Raw genomic sequence first — 11,458 nt, 5'->3', positions numbered from 1 at the left:
CTAGAATGCTTGTAAGAGGTCATCTTAAAGGAACTGTTAAATAAAAAAAGATGAGAAATACATTTTAAAAAAGATTTAGTACATAATCTTTGCAAAGATTGTATGTCACAGTTGCTGGCTTATTTGTTGTGGTAAAGAAGACTTTTTATAATCAATTTAATATGTAGTGTATGATTACATTGTGAGACTCATGAAACTACTCTAAAAAATGAATGAAAAAATGTTCTCGTATTAGATGAGAGGGACTTGTGGTCTGTGATAAAAATTCCCAGGACAGCATCACCCACAGATTCAAAAAGTGTTATATCTCAAATAACTTAATGGAAGCCAGGTGACATGCTTTGGAAAGCTATGTCAAATGACTTAAGATTCACCCGGAAGTACTAGTACTAAAACTGTTTCAAAAAACTTAAATTAAAAAGTCATTATTTTAGCCCTGGTCGGTGTGGCTTGGTTGGTTGGCATGTTGTCCTGTGCACCAGAAGGTGGTGGGTTTGATTCCCACTCAGGCACATACCCAGGTCGTGAGTTTGATCCCCAGTCGGGGTGAAGGAGGCAGCCAATCAATGTTTCTCTCTCATACCAATGTTTCTCTCTCTCTCCCCCTACTTCTCTCTCTCTCTCAAAATGAATTTTAAAAGTTAATATTTTAGAGACTATGTTTAAATATACATGCATAACAATCAACAAATTAAACAGTGTAAGTAGACACATAATTACTTAATCTATATTCCTAAAAGTCTACATTTTTAAGTTCAACCTAAACCTTTTTTGGATCTCTTCCTTAGGGAAGTAGGAGAATGCCTTGCAGTAAAGAACATCATGTAGTCAGGCATATGCCTTATTTGCAGCCTCAGGTCTGAGACAGATTAAAGGTGTTGTAATGAAATATATACTCATTTAGCTAAAAGTTGGGATCCATGGGTATTGGTGTGGGAAACATTGGCAAGGCAGTGGGAAGAGTAGCAAAAGTCTACTGGGGAAAATGTGGGTATCAGGAAAAGTGCCAAATAGTAACATTACCGATGGTGTCTCAAGCTGGTGATTGGCACTGTTGGGCCCGCTCTGCTGTGTCTATGATTCCTACTTGCAGGCACTGCATCCTATTTCTGTCTTCCATTCACTGCACCTTTAACCAAGACCCCTTCTGATCACGTATGTGTTTACTCATGTTTTATTCAATAGTTAGTGAGCGGCTGTTATGTACTAGGTACTATGCTACTAGCATGTCCTGTAGTTCAAAGATGGTAAGACACTACTTTATCCAGAGCCCAGCGTAATGCTTGGCACTACAGTGCTGCTCGGTGTGGCAGAACAAAGAGAAAGGCAAGTGGGATGAAGGGAGGATGAGAAAGGATAGAGAGAGCAAGGAAGGGTCAGTCCCTCTTTCTCAAGGAGTCCCCGGCCGAGGGGAATACCCAGTGCTGGTGACATACGTGAATGGGAGAGAAAATTTGTGCCATCCTGGATCCCCAGTTTTGTCAAACAGCAACAGACCCTGATGACTGAAACTTTTTTATTTTTTACAGTCCTTTTTCATGCTCATTTTATTACCTTGCTTTTCTCCTAAATAAATCCCTTCAGTGGTGTCTGATCATTAGAGATCACTCTCATTTTCTCACTTTTGAGTTTTCTAACCCCCTAATGACTTTTTGTTTATCTGCCTGCTCTAACATGTGACTCCAACTTCCCTGAGACTGGCTGGCTGGCTCCGCTGAGTAATTTGTGATCTGCCAGATAATAACATTGGAGTGATTCCTGCCAAATGTCTCCCTCATATTTCAACAATTAAAAATACAAGTATCTGATGGCTGGGTTTTGCGTACACCAGAAGTTCTCAAGGCCTGGTCCGAAGACAAGCATCATCATTGTCAATAACCTCTGGGAACTTGTTAGAAATGCAAATTCATAGGCCTGGCCCCAGTTACTGAATTAGAAACTCGGGGGACAACCTGTTTTTCCACAGGCCCTCTCTGCGATTCTGATGCATGCCCAAGTTTGAGACCAGTGGCTTAGAATAACACCCTTCCCTCCCCCTTCCCGAGATATGGCCGGTTTTACATCTCCACACCGTGAAGCAGCCAGCCCTTACTTCCTTTTGTCTGTGGGAGAACCATCCTATTTTTGTCCATTCGTCAGCCTTCTAGAGGCAGCTCAAGTGTAAGGGCCTTAGGAACCCTGGGTACAGCTACTGGTTATTTATCTGTAAGTGGCTCTGATTTTCTCAGCATTCATTTTGTGAATTTGGAAAATGCAGAGAAGTTTGAAAATGAAAATAAAAATGGAACTGTAATCTTTCTGCTGAATAGTAACCACTGCAAACATATATGAACCTTCTCTTAATTATCGTTTATAGAAAATTTTAAAAGCACACATAAGAAAGATTAATATAATAAACTTGAACTACCGTTCCAAATTCACAATGTAAGCATTTTGTCAGTTATGTTTATTTTTTTAAATTAATGACTTAGAAAACATTACAGATGAAGTAAAATACTATCCCTCACCCCATCCTATTTCCCTTTTTAGTCTCATTCCTCTCCCTCCCACCCTAAAGGGCACCGCCATCATGGTTCTGATGGTATTACACACACACACACACACACACACACACACACACACAGATAATATTTGGTATTATTATATGTATTTTACATTTTTATGCAAATATTACTATATACTGTATATCATTTGGCAACTTGCTTTGTAAAATTCAACATTGTTTTGAGAGCTACTATTGAGATATATCGATCTATCTCTCCTGCAGATATATTGATCCAAATTATTAATAATTAACATCTGAATAGCACTTTATCATATGACTAGAGGCCCAGAGCACAAAAATTTGTGCACTCGCAGGGGGGGGTGGTGGTGTCCCTCAGCCTGGCCTGTGCCCTCTCACAGTCTGGGATCCCTCGGGGGATGACGACCTGCTGGCTTAGGCCTGCTCCCCGAGGAATTGGGCCTAAGATGGCAAACAGACATCCCTCTGGCAGCCCGGCAACCCTCGGGGGATGTCCACTTGCCAGCGGGGAGCAGACCTAGGCTGCAGTCAGACATCCTTAGCGCTGCTGAGGAGGCGGGAGAGGCTCCCGCCACCACCGCTGTACGGCAGCCATCGGCCTGGCTTGTGGCTGAGCAGAGCTCCCCATGTGAGAGAGCCCTGACCACCAGAGGGCAGCTCCTGCATTGAGCGTCTGCCCCCTGGTGGTCAGTGTGTGTCAGGGTGCCTGGCCAGCCTGGGTAAGGGGCTGATGCTATTTGCAGCTAGTCACACCCCCTTCAGGTTGGGGGTCCCCACTGGGGTGCCTGGCCAGCCTGGGTGAGGGGTTGAGGGCCGTTTTCAGGCTGGCCGGTGACTGAAGCTCCCAGCCTCTCCTTTTTTTTCTTTTTGGTTTTATTCTGGTATTTATTTACCTTCTATAATTGAAACTTCGTTGCTGTCACTGGAGTCGAGAGCCGGCTCCAGCTCTGAAACTTCATTGCTGTCACTGGAGCTGAGAGCCAACTCTAGCTCTGAGGCCACTGCCGGCTGAAAGTAGGTATCTGGGGTTTGTTTAGCTTCTATAATTGAAACTTTGTTGCTTTCGGAGCTCAGAGCCAGGCCGCAGCAGGCGGGGAACCTTGGCTTCTTCCATCACTGGATCAAGCAAGCCTCCTGCTCGCTTCAGCTGCATGGCTGCTGGCGGCCATCTTGGTTGGTGGTTAATTTGCATATCACCCTGATTAGCCAATGGGAAGCGTAGGGAAGGTATGGTCAATTACCCTTTTTGTCTTTTATTAGATAGGATTATATAACTACTTATCTCTGGGTATATCAATCATATTAATGTTCGGTTGGAGGGTCTGCACATTTTCAACTTCACAGGCATTGCCAAATTACTCTCCAAAGTAGGTGCACTGATTCCAAATTTTTTCTATGTATAAATGTGTCTTTTTGCTTTCAACACTGAGTAATTACAACACTTTGTCCGGAGCATTTTATTATGGTATTAAATATTTTTCCAAAATAAGGCTTTAAAATGCTGGGTAGAATTTTCTTGGATAATTGTACATAATTATTTAATTATATAGATTTTTCTCCTAAATTCTCACAATTTACAAATAAATCTAATGTAAATATTCCTGTGCATAAATCCATGGTCATTTTGATAATTCATTTAGAATTATTTGTTAAAATAAGAACTGCATAATTTTAGGGCCCTTCATAAATTTCTGAATGTGCCAGGAGGGTAATTTTAGGAAAGTACTTCAGGCCATATTTCTCAAACTTTTGACACCCATACATGCCCTCTTCTGCTAAATATTAAAATCTATTCTTTGTGCCTCCAAGATTTTGATAAGTTTATCTTCCATATAAACCCATCATTCAAGAGTTAGTCAAACTTTATTTTTTGTAGTTTGTATTATAAAAACATAGTTTCTCTTCTTTTCTAATTTTTATAAATTGAATATAAAAAGCAACATGATCTACCACATTTTCCCTTCACCTCTCCTGAAGATTCCATTATGACCCACCATGTTTATGTGGCTTGTTTAAGCCCAACAGGCACAAGTTAGACAGAAATGATATTGTGATATGAAAAGTACCTCCATCTCATTAATATCCTGGATAAAGGAAAGCTCTAATACTCATGACATAATTTAAATTGATTTCACAAACAGTTTTAGTGGTAATAATAATGAAATTTAAAAAGTGGTGTGTGTGTGTTCTAAGGTGAATACTGTATATGTCACAATTCTACCAATGTTTTCATTTTCTTGCTTCTTTTCAATATGAAAATTACTCTATGAGAATTGGCTGTTGGTGAACTGAATTTTGGTGACTTGATTTTTTTTTACCTTGGTTTTTTCTGACCATGAAGAATTCTAATTAGCTGTCACCTCTTTACAGAGACTATTCTGTAAACCGTAGGTATTCTCTCACACTTTTGTTAATTCATTGACTCCTCCTGGTTTTTTTCTTATCATGTATTTGTCTATTGACTATCTCTCCCAAAAGGAATGTAAAACTCCCTCAGGGCAGGAATCTTTCTCTCTAGGACTTCTTATATTCCCAATTCCAGTTGTAGTCCCTGGCCTTAAAGACTTCCTGAAGATTATGCATATTCTAAGTAGTCAACATAATTTTCTATTCTGATTTCTACCATGTAGGCTTATAAAGTTTTAAAAACTTATGTCTAAAATGAAAAAGAGGTTTTTAAAAGAAGCCAGTAAGTATGTATTTTGGCAAAATATACAAAATGATTTTTTGTTCTAGATTTGTCCCTAATGATCTCATAATTTCTGAGTGTAGAAAAAGTATAATAGAGCTTCTAAGAAAATTAATATGCTAACTTTATGCATCAGAGTTTTATTTATTAAGTGGACTATATATAACACAATTGAATTTAATTAATGAATGAAGCACTAAAATAAATAAATAAATGCAACAATATAAAAATTAAGCATGATTTTAAGTAGTACAATAGACCTTTTTCTCAATGCTGACATTCTTTTCAAACTAAGAATAAACCTGCTATGCAGTGTTGGTGTAAATTTTAAAAGTTATACCTGAAACACCATGAAGACTAAATATCAGAGAATATGACCTCCAGAAAATTAGCAGATTCATAAATGTTTCTGAATAATATCAAATATAATAATAAATTCTTCTGAATAATGGAAGAGAAACTTAATGGTAAAAATAATGAATTGATTTTTGAATCATGTGAAATGAATAAATTCTATTAAAATGTAAATCAGATAAAACACCAATATTTAATATGTTGTATAATATATATCATCATTATACTTTATAATGCTATAATTATAAACATAGCTCATGAAATACTTAAAGTTAAATAAGAAGTCCATTCTATTCCTACATTTGAAAGAGTGAACACCTCATGTTCTCCAACTGAGAACGAGTAGCACATAAAACCTACCTCTATACTTAAATGCCAAAACGTATGCACACGACAGAGATGTGATTAGATTAAAAATAACATCAGCATTAGCATTTTGGAGAGTAATGTCTCAGTGGCTACAACATAATTATCATTTGATTGGGTAATAAATGTATATACCCATCATCTTTCCATCATTATTAGTTAAATGATGCTCATTAAAGTAACCCTAAATGACATTTCCCCTTTTCAATTACCTTTCACCTGTATATCAATTATTTAAATGGCTCCTTCATGGCATTTAGCCAGCTCCCTCCATCCAACCTTACCATCTGTTTATTCCACCTTTCACCTGTTTATTCCAGCTATGCATCTTTACTTATGAGCACACTTATCTTGCAGTTAGATCTTCTTTTCATTTTTAAAAAACCGTCCAATAGATCAGCCCCACTTTCACTCTGGTTATTATTTCCATTTGGTTCTTATCTTCACTGTACAGCCACCTCTTCCAAAACACACCTCTCAGATATATCCTTTGTGAGAGACTTAATCTCTTCCAGGCTCTCCTTACTCACACCAAGTGACTCCCAGCACATTTATGTTTGCTTTATGCGGATGTACCAGGATTCCTTACACACATCTTCTCTGCCCTGATCACTGATGCTCTCTGGTTCCACATCTCCATGCCCTTTTAGTGCAGAGGGATCACACCCATGTAGGAAGGCTACATTTTTTCAGAAACTCTGAAGGTTGGAGAGTTTAGGAAAGTCAGAGAGTCAGGCCAGCCTTCAGTGTCAAGGTAACAAGCATGCTGGCCTATGGCCATCTCTGGTCAGGAGGATTATTTGTATCGGGCCATTACTTGCTACCACAGTTCAGCAACTTACACATTCTAGTCACATAACAGCCTTTAGAAAACTACATGCTGAGGGTAGTATACTGCACTGACTACAAATATTTTGTACCTCCTTCCATCAGCAAGTGGGATTACTCTACACCTTGAATCTGGGCTGGCCTGGTGATTTGCTTTGACCAATGGAATAGGATGGATGTGATACTATTGAAGTTGAGACTAAACCTCAAAAGGCCTTGCATCTTCCACTCCTGCTCCTTGTAATGCCACTGTCACATGAACAACCTCAGCTAGTCACCTTGAGGACCACACACCAGGTGGTCAGCCAGTCCAGCTGAGGCCCCAGACGTGTATGTGAGCCCAGCCAACACCATGTGGAACAGGGATAAGTTGGACGAGCTAAGCCCAGCCTAGACTGCCAATCTACAGAATCAAATAGCCAAAAACTATAGTGGAAACAAACTGAAAGTCTAAAATAGGGTTTTATGTACATGAATTACAGTATTGAGAAGCTATGTAGCTCTACCCTTTATAAGCTTGTGACCCCGGGCAAGCTTTAAAACTTCTTCCCTTATAGAATAGAGATTACGGCCTTATAGAATTGATCTGGGGATGCAATAAAAAACTTAAAACTTAAATCAGTGCCTAGCTCATCATAAATATCCAAACTGTTATTAGTTATACATAGCTATTAAAATCATGTTATAAAAAATTTAACAGCATAGGAAAGGTCCATGATATTGTCAACTGAAAAGAATACTACAAAGTTGCATTTATAATTATAAACCTTCATTTACCAAAATGCTACTCTATATGTATATCTAGGAATAGAACAGCACTATCTTCCCAGCAGTAGTCTCTGGGTAGTAGGAACATTTTTATATTTTCATTGTTTTTCTGTAGTTTCAACATTTCCTATAACAAAAATGTATTGGCTCTATAATTGGAAAAAATATTATTTCAAAAAAATTAAATGTTATATCTATAGACCAGCTAATTAATATCTTTCAGCTCCTTAAAAGCATTATGGAAACTTTTACGAAACAGTTACAGGCTTTGCACCTCATACTACGCTATCACTGCTCTTTCTGTTTTAGCCAAGTAGAGAAAAAAGATACGGAGAGTCAGAAAGAATGCCCATTAACCCGAAAAACTTAAATACTAGACAAAAAAATTAAGACCATCCCTTTGATTGGTTCTACAGTGCCCCAGGGTGTCACTCATCTTTTCTGCTTAGGCTACTGTCTCCCATCCTGACCCTGCTGTTCTTCACTAAACCAGCACCTATTTGTCTCAGTTTAAATGTCACTTCCTCAGAGAGGCCTTCCAGGTTTCCCTAGTCATAATTGGCTTTTCAAACTTAACTTGGGTTCCCCTATATAATATCCAGTAATTCACCCATGTTACTACATATAATTGAGCTTTCTCTTTGCCATTGCCATTCTACCTGACTGCAAAGAAAAAGAATGATTGAGACAGTTAACTTCAAGTAAAAGCCTCCTCTTTTACCTTTAACAATATAAGGAAGTGAAAAATGAGGGTCTGTATGCATATGTAGAAAATGCTTCCTATTCATTTTACCTTCTTAAAAGGTAAAAAATGAACAATCCCCAGCTCCAAAATACATATCCTTAAAAAACATTTAGAGAATAGTTTTAAAGTATAGTAATGTAACAGAACAGCTATAAATTAATTGATAAACTTATTATAAGTTTGAGGGAAAATAGTTTATAATTTATTTCTATATTTCAGTTACCAGCATAATTTGCTGTTTTTGCTTTTCTATAGTATAGTGAAATTTCTTATAGGGAATATTTAGAAGAAATACTTGCCTGCATTTACATAATCTACTTAAGAGTACACCAAGCAAGTTTTAGGGTTACTTTTACACTTTAATCATGCATTACTGGTATTTTGGCTACTAAAGATGAAGCTCAATATATGTAGGTTAAATCACTACTGAAAAATGATGTACGTCGATATTGTATTAAGAATGAAACAATTATGAATTATGCCCATGTAGGGTTGTGTAATATAATGAAACAACTAATAGTTATATACTCTTAACTATATTAAAAATAAAAATGTTTAGCATTTTTTTATTCACCTGACAATGGATGTCAAGTTCCTACTTACACAGTTCTGTATAAAGTAACAGTATTCCCTCACCCCCACCACAACCCACCCATAATCTTGAAAATCAGGTTACTCTTAAAGTGAAAATGAAAAGACTTCTTAGCCATTGAAGAAACCCACCCAAAGACATTGTCTCTAAATGTGTATAAATACCTAGGAACACTCAGGCCCAATCAATGTCTCCAGCAAACATCATCAAATCTACACTAATAAAAGACAAACATGCAAATTGACCATACCTTTGCTATGCCTGAAGCCACGCGCACCAGCCAATCAGAGCAACTATATGCAAATTAACCCAACTAAGATGGCGGCCAGCAGCCACGGAGCTGGAGCAAGCAGGAGGCTTGATTGCCTCAATGATGGAAGAAGTTAAGCTTCCCACTTGCCGCATCCCTGGCTCTGAGCTCCACTCAAAGCAACAAAGTTTCAATTATAGAAGGTAAATAAACCCCAGATACTTGCTTTCAGCTGGCCATGGCCACAAGCTGGAGTGAGCAGGAGGCTTCCCTCCTGCCTGCCCTGGCCGGCTCTGAGCTCCTCTCAAAGCTACAAAGTTTCAATTATAGAAGGTAAATAAATCCCAGAATAAAAAAAGAAAAAGGAAAAAAGGAGAGGCTGGGAGCTTCTGTCGCCGGGGGGCTTGGCCAGCCTGAAAATGGCCCTCAGCCCCTCACCCAGATGTACGTACCCCAGTGGGGACCCCCACCCAGAAGTGGGTGTGACCAGCCTGTAAACAGCCATCAGCCCCTCACCCAGGCTGGCCAAGCACCCCAGCAGGACCCCACCCTGATCCGGGAAAGCCTTCAGGGCAAACCAGCTGGCCCCCACCCATGCACTATCTGCTCAGCCACAAACCAGGCTGACGGCTGCCAATACACCGGTGGTGGTAGGAGCCTCTCCCGCCTCCTCAGCAGTGCTAAGGATGTCCAACTGCAGCTTAAGCCTGCTCCCCGTTGGCAAGTGGACATCCCCTGAGGGCTCCCGGGCTGCCAGAGTGATGTCTGACTGCCATCTTAGGCCCAATTCCCCAGGGAGCAGGCCTAAACCAGCCGGTGGTCATCCCCCAAGGGGTCCCAGACTGTGAGAGGGCTGAGGGACCCCCCCGAGTGCACAAATTTTTGTGCACCGGGCCTCTAGTATAAAAGATAACTAAAGTCTAATATATTGTCTGCTAAATCAGGTTCTCAAGAAGTAAGAGAAGGAAGATAATTTATGTGTGGATTCTGGAAAGAGGAGCCCAAAGCATACAATCTCTGAGCTCCATGAAATAAATGATCTTTTACTGTGTTTATGTCACTTACCCGTCAGTACCAAAATGAGTGAGCAGTAAACCTGCAGATGTTTAGTCCTGCAGATGTTTAGTGGTGTCATAACAAAGCATCTCAAGGAGACTCAATTTAGCATCCACTGCCTACTGGAATGCTGAGAGTGGCAGAGGAAATGTAGCAGCCAGAGAAAACGTATGCATAAACTACTCAGGTTGGAGAGGAAAGGAGTTTCAATATCACAAAACCAGGCACAATATATTTTAGAACACATGCTGAAGAAAAGCAAAAGCTATAGAAAATAAAGCCTGCAATTCAACAAATAGGTAAGCAAAATATAGGACCAAGCTACAAACAGGAGGACTCGGGGGCCAAATCCCATCTGCAGAAGTATTTGGCTTGTACATAGTTTGAGAATACTAATACTAATACTAATACTAATACTAATACTAATAATAATGGCAAATTAGTTGAAAATGTTTAAATTTTAAAAATTTCACATGAGAACTTGCATTTCCTGCTTTACCTGATAAACTGGACAAAGTGGCATCACTAGGTTAACATTCCTGCCTTGCAACAATTATCTGGACCAGAGCAGCGGCTGCTCCTTCGGAAAGAACTTGGGGGCTCTCCAGGTCACTGCTGTGGCTTCCTGCTTCATTCCCACCAGACTGGCCTCTGTAGGCACTTGGGTTTCCAAACTCTGGAACAGAAAGGACCTTGAGGTAAGGCTTGAAAGACTCACTTTAGCCCTTGACAAGAGGTATAACTTTTTTTTCCAATGGCAATTTAACCTTCACGTCATAGTTTCTTCACAAGGATAAGGATGAACTAGTGGATCATCAGGCATTACTCTATGTGCTGGAGCACCAGCAAGCCAGCTAGAACCACAAGCACACTTTAACTTTCTTAATGAAACCAAGTTGACCCTCAGACAGTGATGATTCTTCAATTAGAGGAAATAGAGGGGACAGAAAACTTGTCCAACTTCAATGCTCCATTTTTCCTTCTTTCTTAGCACCATCATCAGCAAAACCACATTATCATTAACTTAGGAACTCATCTTGTGATCAAAGAATTAAGGAACCAAAATGTACATCACCATTATTAAGAGTTAGAAAATGTCACTGTTTTATTTTCTGACTTTTAAAATTATTTTCTTTTAGCAAATAAAAAATAATTTTGTTAAGGGCTTTCAAAAGTGTGCGTGAGACCTTGCTACCCCTTAGTCTGTTATCTCTGGTCAGCCATCAGGGACACACTGACAAGCTCCTCCTCAGTCTGGGTAAAATAATCCTTGCGACAGTCTAACT

The 11,458-nt window shown here is 39.4% G+C and overlaps 1 protein-coding gene across 1 annotated transcript in view; it reads right to left on the bottom strand.

The window, feature by feature from the left end:
• MBD5 (methyl-CpG binding domain protein 5) overlaps positions 1-11,458 on the bottom strand; it is a 159,750-nt gene that overhangs the window by 61,204 nt on the left and 87,088 nt on the right. Inside the window, exon 2 of the mRNA XM_015563760.1 lies at positions 10,672-10,848. The gene's annotated coding sequence lies outside the window, so the exon portion shown is untranslated. The remainder of the gene's footprint in view (positions 1-10,671; positions 10,849-11,458) is intronic.

Source organism: Myotis davidii, unplaced genomic scaffold, assembly GCF_000327345.1.
Source record: "Myotis davidii unplaced genomic scaffold, ASM32734v1 scaffold110, whole genome shotgun sequence".
Lineage (NCBI taxonomy): Eukaryota > Metazoa > Chordata > Mammalia > Chiroptera > Vespertilionidae > Myotis > Myotis davidii.
The sequence above is the reverse complement of the archived record's forward strand: the minus strand, read 5'-3'. Positions and strand labels throughout refer to the sequence as shown.